The sequence below is a fragment of the Microcaecilia unicolor genome, chromosome 5 (genome assembly GCF_901765095.1).
Source record: "Microcaecilia unicolor chromosome 5, aMicUni1.1, whole genome shotgun sequence".
NCBI lineage: Eukaryota > Metazoa > Chordata > Amphibia > Gymnophiona > Siphonopidae > Microcaecilia > Microcaecilia unicolor.
This window is the reverse complement of record NC_044035.1, coordinates 220,948,525-220,965,493: the sequence shown is the minus strand read 5'-3', so window position 1 is coordinate 220,965,493 and position 16,969 is coordinate 220,948,525. Positions and strand designations below refer to the sequence as shown.

The following is a 16,969-nucleotide window of genomic DNA, read 5'->3' as shown; positions in this document are numbered from 1 at the left end:
CTATAACATTTACCTCTTCTTTAGACAGCAAAAATTCTTCTAACTGCTTGGGATCAAAGTATTGAAATTGTTTAGACTGAAATAATACTCGACATATGCAAGGAAATTTAAGTACAAAATTTGCACTTAATGCCAAAGTCCTGGGTGTAGAGCCAAAAAGGCTTTACGTGTTTTCTGTGTTTCTCTAGCCAAATCAGGATAAATTCTTATTTTAGATCCCAGGAAGAGGGAGTCTAACGATGAAAATAAAGTTTCAACACCAGCATCGCGATCCATCTCCAAAGCAAAGGAACCACCACAGTTGTCCTCTGGGTAATAACCTCTAGTGAGGATTCCAAGAAAGATGTGAGGATCATATTATCTCCGACTTGGAGTTAAGAAATTCCACATGAAGGTTTTACATTACTCTGCAAATACTGTACTCGAGTTATCGGAGGTAATGAGTTCCCAGACATTTCTAAAATTTCCAACAAATATTTATTAACCATTTCTGTCGGCGTAATCAAAGGTGATCTGGGAAAATTGGTAAGCCTCAGATTTAATCTCCTAGATTGATTCTCTAAGAATTCCAGTCTATGAAATGTAAAATTTCTGTCCCTGATTGAGACTTGGCCAAAAGATTCCAGTTTTTGAATTTTTTCATCTAGAAGTTTCACTTCAAAGGTTTGCTGAGCAGTTGCCTGTGCCTGAATAAGGACTGCTTCAGACAATACCTTAATTTCACTAGTATTTTTGGTTATCAATAGTTGTAAAGAAGACTGAAGTTAAATGTCAAGTCCCAGAGTGACTCCATTATCACTACGGCTGGTTTTGCCAAAAGCCCCAAAGAAGAAGCAAGAAGAGGAGCCTTTAAAGACTGGTTTAAAGTACTCACTATCTGTGCTGGCAACATCTGTGCTGCAATTTGTTCATCCAGCTGGCTGCTCCTAATCAATTCTCCCCGCGTGGGCAAGTTCCCTTCCTGCGCGTTTGTCTCCTCTACATTGGAAGATTGAGCTGCAGGACTTGACTCCATGCTGTTCCTTCCTGGTTGTGGGGGAGCCGTACGTAAGACGGGGCTCAAGGAGACCCCGACGACACTGCTGGCCAGCGCTGACACGTTGGCTCCAACTGCAGGAGAAGAGGCTTGTCTGGGACCGGACGTCAGCCCGAACTGCTCCAAAGTTGTCTGCTGATGAAGGTGGGTCCCGGTGGGTGGTCGAGGGGTCTCCCGCACCTTCCGGAGCCCATTCACAGCAGTACTTTGAGGAGAGTGTATTGAACCGCGGTTGGTGCAGTTAAAACGCTATGGTGCCATCTTGGATGCACACCATGTAACCAGTTTTTATTAGAAACTTGACGTTCTGGGCTCTGAATGGCCTGGAGTTTTGAAATTACTCAGCAGATGCAGGCTGTTGAGATCTCTTTTGCTGAAGCTCTGTGAACAGATATATGCCCTGATCTCCCCAGGTACTTTCTAGGAAGTATGCAGCAAGCTCTATATCAGGCGACCAGAAGGTACATTGGAGAGAAGTCCATTCCAAGAAGGAAACTTAGATGCCTTCTTGCAGAAGAAGTTGACAAGATTGGTTCTCGCTGCCTATAATTTTGCCTTCACCAGCTCTAGTACTCTTACAATACTTTATCAACTACCCTGGAGGTGCTGGGGCGGTCTTGGCGGCGAACGAGAGTGTGAACGGGATTAGTGGTTATCTGAAATGCTTGTAGTAAGCGCAAGAAGTGTACAGCCTTCGTGTACTGGTGGATAGAGGAAGCGGACCTATGAATGATCGTGCACTGGCTGACGACAGGAGAAAGTCGGGAGTTGACAAGCTAGTACCTCCGTGTGGAGGACATAAGTTGTAGGCCGCAGGTGCTGAAGCAGGAGACGAACTAATGGAACCGTGGTGCACCCAGAACCAACCTTATCTGGAAATATACACCACTCAATCACATAAAAATCAATACTATAACAAACATCCTAATAACCTTATAACATTAATGAATAATATTAAAATTAATACTACCAAACTATTCCTCACTATTTGCTTTCTTTCCCTAATCCACCACATACTTACCACCCCCCCTCTCAAAACCAATAACATTCCCACAATATACCTGCTTAACAGACCATTCAGACACAATACACTACGATTAAAACAACAACAATAACCAAAATGATGGAACTACTACTCTACATGAACACGCCAAAATAAAGGAAAAAATGGAAATAATAAATTTACACCTCAAGAAGATAGACAATTAAGAATAATCCACACAATCCCAAACTCAACCGACCCCTTTCAAACAATTCAAATTGGATACACCAATGCCAGATCAGTTGTCAATAAAGCATCATTAATAGTAGAACTGGATTACTGATGACAACCTCGATCTATTAATTATCAGCGAAACCTGGGTTTATGATCACAATGACCCAATTATACTGGATCTTTGCCCTCCTGATTACAAATTACTCACTGGACAAGAAATGGCAAGAGAGGAGGAGGCAATGCCGCATCCATAACACCACAGTGGAAATTGCCCTCAGTTAGAATTAACCACACTACATTGCTTGACTATCTAAATATTATTCTGTTTTATAGACCACCAGGTAACTGGCAAAGAATGCCAACCACACTTTATGGATGATATGGACAGTACAGACAGAATCCGAACAGTACCTCCTAAATTGGGACAACAGAAGCAGGAGCATACTTGATACAATTGTGCATTACAAACAAGAACCTCACAATAGACTCAATTCATCACCTTAGTTTAATGAAGAAATTTAACAAACTAAAAACGCAAGGAGACTGGAACGAGCATGGAATAAAATGAAAGATGAAATCACATTCAATGCATGGAAACAATGCAAAGAAAATATAAATATACAATAGGCAAACAAAGATCTTATTACAAATCCAAAATAAGTCCAGATTATAAGGATACACACAAACTATTCCAATCGAATATAATAATTGCTCCTCCAACATTCCAATGTGTCTCACTGAGATCGTAACCACCTGCTGACATCACTCCTCCAACATTCTCCTCCAACGTTCTAATGTGTCACTGGTTTGTAACCACCTGCTGACGTCACTCCAACGTTCTCTGTCCCCCCTCCCTTCCAGTTCCATGGGACCCTGGAACTGGGAGGGATGGACAGAGGGAGGGGGGCACTGGAACTCGGTAGGGGGGAGGGAGGGGGGACACTGGAACTTGGAGGGGGGAGGGAGGGAGGGGAGAGATGCTGCACATGGATGGATGGAGGGGGCAGGGCACAGAGGAAGTTGCCTGCATATGGATGAATGCAGGGGAAGGAGAGCATAATGCAGGGGAGGGAGGGGACCCTGAAACTCGGAGGGAGGCAGGGTGGGGACGACCCTGGAACTCGGAGGGAGGGAGGGGGACAACAACCCTGGAACTCAGAGGGCGGGGGAGGGAGGGGGACCCTGGAAACCGGGAGGGGGGGCCTGGCACACACTCTCATGCTCAACACACACACTCTCTCTCTCTCTCTCTCTCACAGACACACTCGCACCCAGTCTCGCTCTCTCACACACACACACTCCCACATTCACTCGCTCTCGCACAGTCACTCTCACAACAACACTCTCAAACACACTCGAGGAAAACCTTGCTAGCGCCCGTTCATTTGTGTCAGAACGGGCCTATTTTACTAGTTTGTTCATAAACTTCTTGACATTTCACCGGTTACCACAACTATTCAGACTCCGCATCAGCAGATGAGCTGGCCACCTTCTTTAACAAAAAAATTGTAAAACTACGATCCACCTTGCCACTCTGCACCAATGATTTCGAAAAATTCATAAACTGTTTGGACCCAGCCATGATGAATATCCAGCTGACCGTATCTGGATAAACTTCGATTTACTGGCGGAAGATACTATCACCCAAATGATCAACAGATTTGACAAATCCCACTGCAAACTGGACTCATGCCCTAGTTACCTAATATAATCTGCCCCTCAACAATTCATAACAGATCTTACCTCCTATTTAAACTTCATGCTTCAACACGGACTCTTCCCTAGGGATAAAGGGAATATACTACTTACCCCAATACCTAAAGACCAAAAGAAAAAGGCCTCAGCCTTTGTGAGTTCCCCAGTCAGTGTGTGGAACGGCCTGTGGCTTCAGACCCTTGGCCTGTTCGTCCTGGTTACTCTGTTTGCTGTCTTGCCTGCCCAAGACCCTTGGCCTGTTATCCTGGTTTGCTCTCTTTACCCGAACCCTGCCTTGCCTAGCCTGTGTGCCTACCCTGCTTGTATATCCTGAGGGTATCCTGTATCTGTCTGGCTAGTGTGTTTTCCTGGGTGATTATTCCTGTATCCTATCTCCACCTAGCTAGAGGGTTTACCCTGTGGGTATTCCCAGATCCCCGTTCTGCCTAGTGTGTTGCTGCCCTAGTCCTTGCTCCTGCTAGCTTCTGTACGCCTTGTGTTCCTTGGTCTGTCTTCTGGGTCTTGCTAGTGGCTGTGCAGCAGCACACTGTCTGAGTCTAGTTCCGTGCCCTGTCGCCCTCGTGTATCCCAGACCCAGGGTGGGTCCTCTGGATCTTCAGTTCCTGCCTTATCCTGCAAGTCCTGCCGGCCGCCTGCACTTCAGAGCTCAACTCCGGAAGAACGGTGGCTAGGTGCAGGTGAGCTGTTCCTGTCTCATCTGTTCTAGTTGTCTGCCTTGTACTACTCCAGTCCAGAGTTCCAGTACTGTTCTTCTGTGTTTCCAGTCCCGAGGTGGTCTTGCCTGCCGCTGCCCCTCCTCGGCAGTGGCCCAAGAGCTCACGAACTCCAGTCCTGCCTCGAGGACCTGACAGAATGCCAAGGCCCTCGAGAACGCAGCAGCTCCCCAGACCGCATGCGCGTGTCTAGCGGGGAGGCGGGGGTTCAAAGGCAGGGGTGCCTTTTTGGAGTCGGTTAGAGTTCCCGGGTTTTCCTCCGGTGCGGCGGTTTTTCCCGCCTTAGGCGCCCATCCCCCGCTGGCCGCCCTCCCGGTTGTGGCTGGCCACGCTGCTCGGACGGCTTCTTCTTGGGCCACCCTTGAGGTGGGAGACGTTAATAGTATGGTGTTGACTCGGGCGACAGTATAAAGTCGTTGAAATTAAAGCGCCATTCTTCCCGTGCAGCTCCTTCGTGGAGTGTCGCGGCAGATGCCATTTTGGATGCGCAGCGCGCCTCTGCCCCGCTCTTGGGAGCGCAGGTTGAGAGTGCCTCTAGGACCGTGGCCCAGGCTGCAGAAGTGCACAGACTGGGGGGGTTTCTCCCCTGAGTTATTTTGCTGCTGCATCAAGCTTTCTTATGCAAAAACGCTGCCCCTGCTCCCCTGTCTGATAAGGGTGACGAGGCTTCTATGATCAAACCACCCTGGGTGGATCTCCAGGCCCTAGGGGACTCTGTCTCCTCTGATGTGGGTGAGGGCAGTGTATCGGAGTTCTCCCAAAGGTCCTTAGGGGATTCTTTGGAGGAGACTGATCCCCGCTCAGATGGAGCGGATGACCCCTCTACAGCGCGGCATTTTGCTCAGAGGATTTGCCCAACCTGTTAGTGCAGGCCATGAGCATTCTGAAAATTTCCTCTCCGGCGGAAGGCCGTCTCTCAGCCTTGGCGGGCTTCCTCGGTTCATTATGATGGGAACTAAGCGCCCGCCTAGAACCTTCACATTCATGAAGCCATGCAGACTTAATCTCGGCTCAATGGGATGCTCTGGAAGCGAGCTTTAATGTCCCGTCTATACCCTCTGCCTGAGGGTGAACGGGAGGCCTTTATCTGGCCTACAGTGGACTCTTTAATCACTGCGGTGACTAAGAAGACGGATATGCCAGTGGAAGGTGACACTGCCCTGAAGGACGCTCAAGACAGGAGATTAGAGGCGGCCGCCCTGAGTTTGCAAGCCTCGGTTTGCAGCTCCTATGTGGCCAGGGCATCCCTGACCGTTTTGCAGCGGACTTCCCCCTCGGGACTCTTCCTTGAGGGCGGACTGGCCGGCCCTGGAGTCGGGCTTGGCCTACTTGGCGGACTTGCTGTATGATTGTCTTGAGAGCCTCGGCTAAAAGTATGGCTCAGTCTCTGCCCGGTGGTGGCTATTGGTCAAGCACTGGCCGGCTGACCATGCCTCAAAATCTCGCCTAGCCAGTTGCCTTTTAAAGGCAAGCTGCTCTTTGGGGACGCGCTGGACAAGATCGTGACGGAGGCGGCGTCTAAGGGCAAGAGTTGCTGGAGGTCAGGGCTCGAGCCGGCAGTGCTCGCCCTGGTTCCTCCAAGGGTCGATTTCAGGAAGCCCGTCGGTATCGCCCGGGCAAGTCGACCTCCTCTTCCTTTAAGCGGAACGTCTCCCCCAAGCAGTATTCTTTCGCAGGGACTGCCGTCCCGGAGGTTTGTCCTCCGGCCCTCCCCCAGGGTCTTGTACCCAATGACGGGGCCCTGGTCCATGGCCCAGAGCAGATAGGAGGACGGCTATCCTCGTTTCTGGGAGAGTGGACCAGGGTAAATTCAGACGCTTGGGTTCTGGAAGTCATCAGAAACAGCTACAAGTTGGAGTTCTGCCTGCCCTTGAGAGACGGGTTTGTGAACTCTCCCTGCAAGTCTCCAGTCAAAGCAGCGGCAGTGCAGCAGACTTTGGACAACCTGATCCTCCTGGGCGCAGTGGTCCCAGTGCCAGTAGATCAGCTTGGCAAGGGGCGTTACTCCATTTACTTTGTGGTGCCAAAGAAGGGAGGTTCTGTTCAGCCTAATCTCGACCTCAAGGGAGTCAATCGGGCTTTGAAAATACGGCACTTCCGGATGGAGACCTCTCCGCTCCGTAATAGCTGCGGTGCAAAAAGGAGAATTCCTGGCATCCTTGACATCAAGGAAGCTTACTTGCATATTCCCATCTGGCCGCCTCATCAGCGCTTCCTGCGCTTTGCAGTCCTGGGCCGCCACTTTCAGTTCAGAGCCCTCCCGTTGGGTTGGCTACTGCTCCGCGGACCTTCTCCAAAGTAATGGTGGTCATCATGGCTTACCTCCGCAAGGAAGGAGTGCAGGTCCATCCCTATCTGGACGACTGGCTGATCCGGGCCCCCTCTTATGTAGAGTGTGGGAGAGCTACAGACAGGGTTATTGCTCTTCTGAGCTCACTGGGATGAATTGTCAACTGGGAGAAAAGAAGGCTGCGCCCAACTCAGTCCCTGGAGTATCTGGGAGTTCGATTCAACACCCAAGTGGGCAGAGTGTTCCTGCCAGACAACCGGTGCGTCAAGCTTCGGACCCAGGTGGACCAGTTCCTAGCATCCTCTACACTTCGGGCTTGGACTGTGTGCAGCTGTTGGGCTCCATGACGGCCACGATGGAGGTAGTGCCCTGGGCCAGGGCCCATATGAGACCACTACAGCACTCTCTTCTGCGGCGGTGGGACTCCAGTTTCGGAGGATTACGCTGTACGCCTTCCCTTGGATCCAGTGGTGCGCAAGGCGCTGAGTTGGTGGCTGAGGCCAGACAAGCTGTCCGCAGGAATGGCTCTCACGACCCCGGAGTGGGTTGTCGTCACGACAGACGTCTGTTTGACGGGCTGGGGAGCCCACTGCCTGGGAAGGACAGCGCAGGGGCTCTGGTCTCCTGCGGAGATGAAGTGGTCTATCAGCCTCCTGGAATTCCGAGCCATTCGGTTGGCGCTTCTAGAGTTTCTTCCGGTCCTGGTGCTGAGTCCAGTACGGGTCCTGTCAGACAATGCCACGGCTGTGGCTTATGTCAATCGCCAGGGACCAGGAGCGTCCCTCTAGCCAAGGAGGCCATGAAGCTATGCCTGTGGGCGGAAGCGAATCTGGAACAGCTGTTGGCGGCCCACATTGCGGGAGTCATGAATGTCAAGGCGGACTTTCTCAGTCGCCATACTTTGGATCCCGGAGAGTGGCAGCTATCGGCTCGGGCGTTCTTGGACATCACGAAGCGTGGGGCCACCCGAGCCTGGATCTGATGGCGTCCTCGTCAGAAGGCGGGACTAAGGGCATGAAGTTCACGCAAACTGCAGCAAACAGGGAGGAAAAGCTTGGGCAGCAGGGCTTTAACGCGGCGCTTCAACGGCGAGGAGGTATTTAAAAAAGATGGATGGGAGCGTGAGGGGACGGTGGGAGCGAAGGACAATCGCTGGGCATGTTTGGGAGCAGGAGGGGAGGTAAGCATGGCGCCCTCCTGCCATGTTTACCTCCTGCAATGGAGCAGGCTTGCCCTGAACAACCACCGGCTCGCAAGCTGTCAAATTTAACAAGCGGCTCTTGCGAGCCGGACCTAGCCGGCTCCAGCACACCACTGTGTAGACCAATCGGATTTATACCGCAGCGGCAAGTGGCGGATAATATTAGGACATCCCTGAATGTGGTGTGGGGAGCCCAACAACAAGGTGAGGCATTTGCACTCCTAGCAACAGACGCAGAGAAGGCATTTGATAGAATGGAGTGGGACTACCTCTGGGAGGTTCTGGGTAAAATGGGGTTTGGTCCAGGAATCATAAAGTGGTTGACAGGGTTATATGCGGCCCCGGTGGCAAGGATTAAAGTCAATGGGGGTTACTCCGAGCAGTTTTCTATCTAAAGGGGTACTTGACAGGGGTGCCCACTATCACCACTCCTATTTGCTATAGCAATCGAACCATTCGCACAAACAATAAGGGAAACCCATAACATAGAAGGGTTCCTTGCAGGAGGGAGGGAGCATAAGATCGCTTTATTCGCAGACGATATTTTATTTTAGGTTAGAAATCCAAAGGAAACACTTCCTAGTTTATGTAAGGAACTCCAGGTCTTTGGTGAGATTCTGGATTCAAGGTCAGTTATGACAAGTCTAAAATAATGGGGATAACGATTACGGATCAAGAGCTGGCAGGCATGCTCCACCCTTTCTCCTTTTAAAAAAGTGAATGTTAGTTTTCGATATCTAGGCATACAGGTGCCTAAAGATCTTGCACTATTATATAAATTGAATTATGTGCCCCTGATGAGGGAGATTATAATGGACATGAGCAGATGGAAAAATGGGTGGCTGTCCTGGTGGGGAAAGATAGTAGTGATTAAAATGAACATCGTGCCCAGATTGCTGTTCCTCTTCCAGACCCTCCCAGTGGGGATCCTCAAGCAGGAATTAAATAGAATGCAAGCAGATATGTTACGGTTCATTTGGGGAGGGAAGCAAGCGAGGATTGCTAAAAAGATGTGGGGTGGGATAGAACAGGGAGGGAGAGGAATGCCAAATCTAGTATGGTATTTTCAGGCAGCTCAATTAAAACAAATAGCAGAATGGTCTAAAGGTGATAAGTCACCAATAACGAGGTTGGAGCAGGCACTCACACCAGGTCAGGATTTAGAGGGGAGCTTGTGGGTCTCTAGAATAAAGGATGCCTCCAGGCAACAAGGGGATAACCCATTCGTGGTTCACTTAATAAATATTTGGGACACGATGAAAGGAAAGCTTCGGGGAGGTAGAAAAATTTCAACTCTTGCTAAGATCATGCAGGAACCGGAATTCCCAGCAGGGGGGGGAAGGGGGAGTATTTAGGGAATGAGAATGGAAAGGCTTGCAGAAATTTCGGGACTTCCTGGATGAAGGGAAAATGAGGGAGTTTGGGGAACTTCAGAGGTCATTTGGGCTACCAGAAACGGACCTATTTGCATATATTCAGATTAGAACATTTATAAGAGGGCAAAGATGGCTTAAGAATGACCCTCTAGAAGGGGAGGTATTGGAAAACTTATGGGAAACACTTGGGACAGGGAGGAGAGGCATTTCCAGACTATATCAACACATCTTGGGGCGATAGTACCTGAGGATCTGAAGGTGACGAAACAGTGTGACAAGGCGGTGGCCGTAGCTAGAAGGTTGTTAGGCTGTATAGAGAGAGGTGTGACCAGCAGAAGAAAGGAGGTGTTGATGCCCCTGTATAAGTCGTTGGTGAGGCCCCACCTAGAGTATTGTGTTCAGTTTTGGAGGCCGTACCTTGCGAAGAATGTAAAAAGAATTGAAGCGATGCAAAGAAAAGCTACGAGAATGGTAAGGGATTTGCGTTACAAGACGTATGAGGAGAGACTTGATGACCTGAACATGTATACTCTGGAAGAAAGGAGAAACAGGGGTGATATGATACAGACGTTCAAATATTTAAAAAGTATTAATCCGCAAACGAACATTTTCTGGAGGTGCGAAGGCGGTAGAACGAGAGGACATGAAATGAGATTGAAGGGGGGCAGACTCAAGAAAAATGTCAGGAAGTATTTTTTCACGGAGAGAGTAGTGGATGCTTGGAATGGCCTCCCGCGGGAGGTGGTGGAAATGAAAACGGTAACAGAATTCAAACACGCGTGGGGTAAACATAAAGGAGTCCTGTTCAGAAGGAATGGATCCTAAGGAGCTTAGCCGAGATTGGGTGGCAGAGCCAGCTGGTGGTGGGAGGCGAGGATAGTGCTGGACAGACTTATACGGTCTGTGCCAGAGCCAGTGGTGGGAGGCGGGGCTGGTGGTTGGGAGGCGGGGATAGTGCTGGGCAGACTTATACGATCTGTGCCCTGAAGAGGACAGGTACAAATCAAAGTAGAGTATACACAAAAAGTAGCACATATGAGTTTGTCTTGTTGGGCAGACTGGATGGACTATGCAGGTCTTTTTCTGCCGCCATTTACTATGTTATTAGAGGGAAACTCACGATTAAACTAGCATACATGAGGGCTTGGGAGAAGGATTTACAATGTGACATGAGTATGACAGAATGGGAGAGGATCTGTTTGGAAGTGAAAAAAGCGTCCATGTGTGTGTTAATTAAAGAGAACGCCTATAAGGTGCTAAGCAGGTGGTATTATACGCCTGATAAGGTTAAAAAAATGTTTCCTTCAGCTTCTGATCTGTGTTGGAGATGTGGATCAGAGCAAGGTAGCTACTTTCACATTTGGTGGTCATGTAGGTCCATTGCGCCCTTTTGGGAAGAAATAACCAGCAAATTATCAGTAGTATTGGAAGTTTTGTTTCCCAAGGACCTGAAATGTGCCTATTGGGGTGGGGTAACAAAAGAGGACAGAAATGGCATCGTAGACTTAAAAGAATGTGTTTAGCAGCAGCTAAAACTGTGATTGCGGCACACTGGAAGCAACCAACAGGACCGTCGGTACAGGACTGGGTGATGAAACTTAAGACTCTGTCGGAGCATGAAAAACTGACAGACAGGAAAAATGGACGATATAATTCAAATGCGAGAGAATGGACAATGGTAGATAATATAATGTGTGTAGGAAATGAAGAAAGATTACCAGGGGAAAAGCCATGAAAGGAAAGCATGGGGTGGGGGGTGGTAGGGGAGGGAAGGGGAAGGTGTATGTAGTTAATGAATATATACAAACTTTACACTTGTTGCCTTACGTGCTGTTTTTTAGAAAAGCTGTGTTCAGGTTGATTTTGGAGAAAGTTTTGTATTGTTATTGGAAACATGAATAAAAAAACATTTAAATAAAAAAAAAAATTCAATGCAAATAAGAACAAACTGATACACTTAGGGAGTAGAAATCCAAGGCAGATGTATGAATTAGGCAATGAGAGGCTGATATACATATACAGGGAGAGGGATCTTGGGATGATAGGATCTGAAGGCAATGAAACAGTGTGACAATCCGGTGGCTGTAGCCAGAAGGATGTAACCAGCAGAAGAAAGGAGGTGTTTATTCCCCTATACAAGTTATTGGTGAGGCCTCACCTGGAGTATTGTGTTCAGTTTTGGAGGCCATATCTTGTTAAAGATGTAAGAAGACTTGAAGCAGTCCAGAGAAAGGCGACAAAAGTGATATGGGGCTTGTGCCAAAAGGCATATGAGTAGAGACTGGAAGACCTGAATATGTATATCCTAGAGGAGAGGAGGGACAGGGGAGATGTTTAAATACTTGAAAGGTATTAATATAGAAACAAATATTTTCCAGAGAAGGGAAAATGGTAAAACTAGAGGACATGAATTGAGGTTGCGGGTTGGTAGACTCAGGAGTAATGTCAGAAAATTCTTTTTCACAGAGTGGTTGATGCCTGGAATGCCCTCCCGAGGGGGTGGTGGAGAAAAAAACTGTGGTGGAATTCAAAAAGGCATGGGATGAACACAGAGGATCTCTAATTAGAAAATGAATGGTGTTTGATGATGATGAGACAAGAGAAGGTGTTTACATTGGAAAAACCAATGTGCCTCTTATTTCTCTAGCTCATGACAAATGTATTTCAGGTACCTTTCAACTCACAGATAATGAAGGGCACAACACTGGCACTATCAATGTTATATTGAAATGGAGGCATTCTTATCTTCCACCAAGTGGATCTGTAATAACAGCAGACCTTCTAAATTCCTACCAAAGGAAGAGCCAGTACCAGTTAGATTATCAGCAGAGGAAGATTTGCAGGTTCCAAAGTTACAGGCTGCAGTTTTGTCGGTTACTATCCCCAAACCTAAACCAAGGCAACGAGTAGTTCCAGCAGACAAGAAAGTGTCATTTTTGGATGTGGCTTTACTTCAGAATCTAAACTCAGTTGATACTCCTGAAGAGTTAGCACAACAATCAAAAACAGATAGCTCAACCACACTACATCTTCCAGAGCTTATGCATGAAAAAGTGCTATATGATATGAAAATAATTGAGACTGCAGAAGAAATTCAGCAAGAAAAAGAGGAGGATCATTCTCAGCTATCCGAGGGTCAGTTTGCTGTGCAGAACTCTGTCACTTCAGATGAAGAAACAGAAATAACAGAAGAGCTGGATGCAGGAGATGAAGAGGAGATCCAGATGAGTGTTGCCAATGAAAAACAGTATCAGACAGTGATGATGCGATAGCTCCCAGCCCAATAGCCAAAGATACCAAACAGCCATCAGAAAGAATTCGCATTGAGATTATTTCCCTAACATTCAATGATGGTTCTGAAGTATTATTGGATGATACTATAAAGAAGTTGTTTGTTGAATACAGATTCCTCAATTTTGCTAAAGAAGAGACTCCAGTTTCACTGCCAAAACTCAAAGGTGGTCAATGGATTCACTATAATTATAGCAATGTGATTTTTGTGAGTAAGGAAAATAACCAACCAAGAAGAGATTTCTTAAAGAAATTACTTGATGAACCTGAGTCAAATGATAGAAGTATTCAGTTTACTGTGGTTAGTGTCCCTCCAAATGAAGAGCAAGATCTTGAGTGTGGAGATATTGGCTTTGCTTATGCCAGTCTAACAGAGATATTTAAAAATGGAAAAGATGTGATTGAACAAAGCATTGATATGTTTGATTCTCAGTCCAATGGTGACATTATTGGAAAATTGAAAGTAACTGTGGAAGCCCTCCATGTTCTGCGCTCAGTCTATAAGGAACACTAGGTCAATATAAGGGCAGGATAAATAGGTGGTTGGCAGTTCTTTGAAGATGAGTTGTTTGTAGTTATTTCCAAATAATGAATAATGCGTTGTGAAGGAGAGGACCTGGGAGTAGATAAGATGGAAGTGGAAGAGGAAGAAGGGAGGCGGCTCACGAGCAGACGTAGGCAGAACAGAGCCTTGCCTCCAGTCCATCCCCAAAGCGCGAGAGAAGTAGTAATGCCCCCTAGAAAAAGGTGGAGAGAAAAGGACTACATTACCCAGCATCCCCCGAGAGAGAGCAGAGAAAGGTTCGTGACCCCTATAAAATGGAGGAGAGGACGAGACTACATTTCCCAGCAACCTCGGGGAAAAGCCTGGTACAGAGATTACCTTCCCCAGCAGGAACAGGGGGAGAACTCTAACAAGGAAAGGGTGGTGCCCCTGCAGGGTAATCAAGGGAAGAGGAACAGCTGCAAAGTGGGTGGGACGGGGAGCCCATGGAGTATCAAGAAGCAGGGCAGAGAGAAAGAAAGGAGAGCGAGGAAGAGCCTATGGACCTCTCAGCCTGGGCTCACTCCTTAGGTAACAAAATAAGAGAGCAGGTAACCTCATGGTATTGTAGCTGGTAGATATTTCACTCTTCTTTGGGCAAAGTGGCACTTCTCCGGATTCAGGGTTAGCCCGGCCTCGCGGAAGGAGCCTAACACCGCTCGGACTCGGGCCACATGGGTCGGCCAGTCCCTGCTGTGAATGACCACATCATCCATGTATGCGGCTGCATAAGCTTGATGCGGTTGCAGCACCCTGTCCAGCAGGCATTGGCAACTAGCCGAGGCCGAGTTCAACCCAAAAGGCAGCCGCTTAAATTGGTACAGCCCCTGGGGCGTCCGGAAGGCTGTCTTAGGCCGAGCTTCCTCGGACAGGGGGATTTGCCAATATCCCTTGGTCAAGTCCAGCGTGGTGAGAAACTGTGCCGTGCCCAGCCGATCTAACAATTCATCAATATGGGGCATGGGGTAGGCATCGGTCTGCGCAATAGTGTTTAGCTGACGGAAATCAATGCAGAACCGCCATGACCCATCTGGTTTTGGCACCAGCACCACCGGACTCGACCAAGGGCTGTTCGACTCCTCAATCACCCCAAAGCCTAACATCTCATGAACCTGCCGCATGACCTCCTGCCTTTTTTGGGGGGACAGCCTGTACGGCCGCTGTCTCACCACCTTTCCCTCCTCTGTTACAATTTCGTGTTGTAACACGTGGGTTTTCCCCGGACAGGGGGTAAGGACATCTCGGAACTCCTTCAGGAGCTTTTGCATTTCTTTTTTCTGGGAACCCCTTAACTGGTTGTCAATGTCGGGTACCCTGGTCCGAAAAATCTCATCTATCTGGGGCCCCAGGTCCTCCTCGGCTTCCTCTTTAGCTAGAGCCTGCAACCCTTTCCTTTCGACCCAAGGCTTCATCAAATTCACGTGAAAGGTCTGCTTCTTCCCAGCCCCACGGGACACTTCATACGTCAGAGGACCCAGTCTCCTATGCACCACCCAGGGTCCCCTCCACCTGCTTTCAAACTTATGCGGGTCTTCAGACACTAATATGAGGACCTTATCCCCTTCCTGAAACTCCCTCTCCTTAGTGCCCTGATCATAATACTCCTTTTGTTTCTCTTGACTCTGTCTAAGCTGTTCTTGCGAGTATTCCTTTAGCCGCTCGAGCCTTCCTCTCAAGTCATAGTAACATAGTAACATAGTAGATGACGGCAGAAAAAGACCTGCATGGTCCATCCAGTCTGTCCAAGACAAACTCATATGTGTATACCTTACCTTGAATTTGTACCTGTCCTTTTCAGGGAACAGACCATATAAGTCTGCCCAACAGTATTTCCCGCCTCCCAACCACCAGTCCCGCCTCCCATCACCGGCTCTGGTACAGACCGTATAAGTCTGCCCTCCCCTATCCTCGCGTCCCAACCACCACCCCCTCTTCCCTCCACCTGCTCCGCCACCCAATTTCAGCTAAGCTTCTGAGGATCCATTCCTTCTGCACAGGATTCCTTTATGCATATCCCACGCATGTTTGAACTCAGTTACCGTTTTCATCTCCACCACCTCCCGCGGGAGGGCATTCCAAGCGTCCACCACCCTCTCTGTGAAAAAATATTTCCTGACATCTTTCCTGAGTCTGCCCCCCTTCAATCTCATTTCATGTCCTCTCGTTCTACTGCCTTCCCATCTCCGGAAAAGATTCGTTTGCGGATTAATACCTTTCAAATATTTGAACGTCTGTATCATATCCCCCTGTTCCTCCTTTCCTCCAGGGTGTACATGTTCAGGTCAGCAAGCCTCTCTTCATACGTCTTGGAACGCAAATCCCATACCATCCTCGTAGCTTTTCTTTGCACTGCTTCCATTTTTTTAACATCCTTCGCAAGATACGGTCTCCAAAACTGAACACAATACTCCAGGTGGGGCCTCACCAACGTCTTATACAGGGGCATTAAAACCTCCTTTCTTCTGCTGGTCACTCCTCTCTCTATACAGCCTAGCAATCTTCTAGCTACGGCCACCGCCTTGTCGCACTGTTTCGTCACCTTCAGGTCCTCAGATACTATCACCCCAAGATCCCTCTCCCCGTCCGTGCCTATCAGATTCTCCCCGCCTAACACATACGTCTCCCTTGGATTTCTACTCCCTAAGTGCATCACTTTGCATTTCTTCGCATTGAATTTTAATTACCAAACGTTAGACCATTCTTCTAGCTTCTTCAGATCTTTTTTCATGTTTTCCACTCCCTCCGGGGTGTCCACTCTGTTGGAAATCTTGGTGTCATCCGCAAAAAGGCAAACTTTACCTTGTAATCCTTCGGCAATGTCACTCACAAATATATTGAACAGAATCGGCCCCAGCACCGATCCCTGAGGCACTCCACTACTCACCTTTCCCTCCTCCGAGCGAACTCTATTCACCACCACCCTCTGGCGTCTGCCCGTCAACCAGTTCCTAATCCAGTTCACCACTTCGGGTCCTATCTTCAGGCCGTCTAGTTTATTTAAGAGCCTCCTGTGGGGAACCGTGTCAAAAGCCTTGCTGAAATCTAAGTAGATTACGTCCATAGCACGTCCTTGATTTAATTCTCCTGTCACCCAGTCAAAGAATTCAATGAGATTCGTTTGGCATGATTTCCCTTTGGTGAAACCATGTTGTCTCGGATCTTGCAACTTATTGGCTTCCAGGAAATTCACTATCCTTTCCTTCAGCATCGCTTCCATTACTTTTCCAATAACCGAAGTGAAGCTTACCGGCCTGTAGTTTCAAGCTTCTTCCCTATCCCCACTTTTGTGAAGAGGGACCACCTCCGCCGTTCTCCAATCCCTCGGAACCTCTCCCGTCTCCAAGGATTTATTAAACAAGTCTTTAAGAGGACCCGCCAGAACCTCTCTGAGCTCCCTCAGTATTCTGGGGTGAATCCCGTCCGGTCCCATGGCTTTGTCCACCTTTAGCTTTCCAAGTTGTTCATACACACTCTCTTCCGTGAACGGTGCTCTATCCACCTCATTCTCAGATGTACTTTTGCCAGTCCCTCTCGGTCCTTCCCCAGGATTTTCTTCAGTGAAAACAGAACAAAAGTATCTATTTAG

At 48.2% G+C, this 16,969-nt stretch overlaps 1 protein-coding gene across 1 annotated transcript in view; it reads left to right on the top strand.

Moving 5' to 3' along the window:
* Nucleotides 1–16,969, top strand: part of MBTPS1 (membrane bound transcription factor peptidase, site 1) — a 514,786-nt gene that overhangs the window by 87,101 nt on the left and 410,716 nt on the right.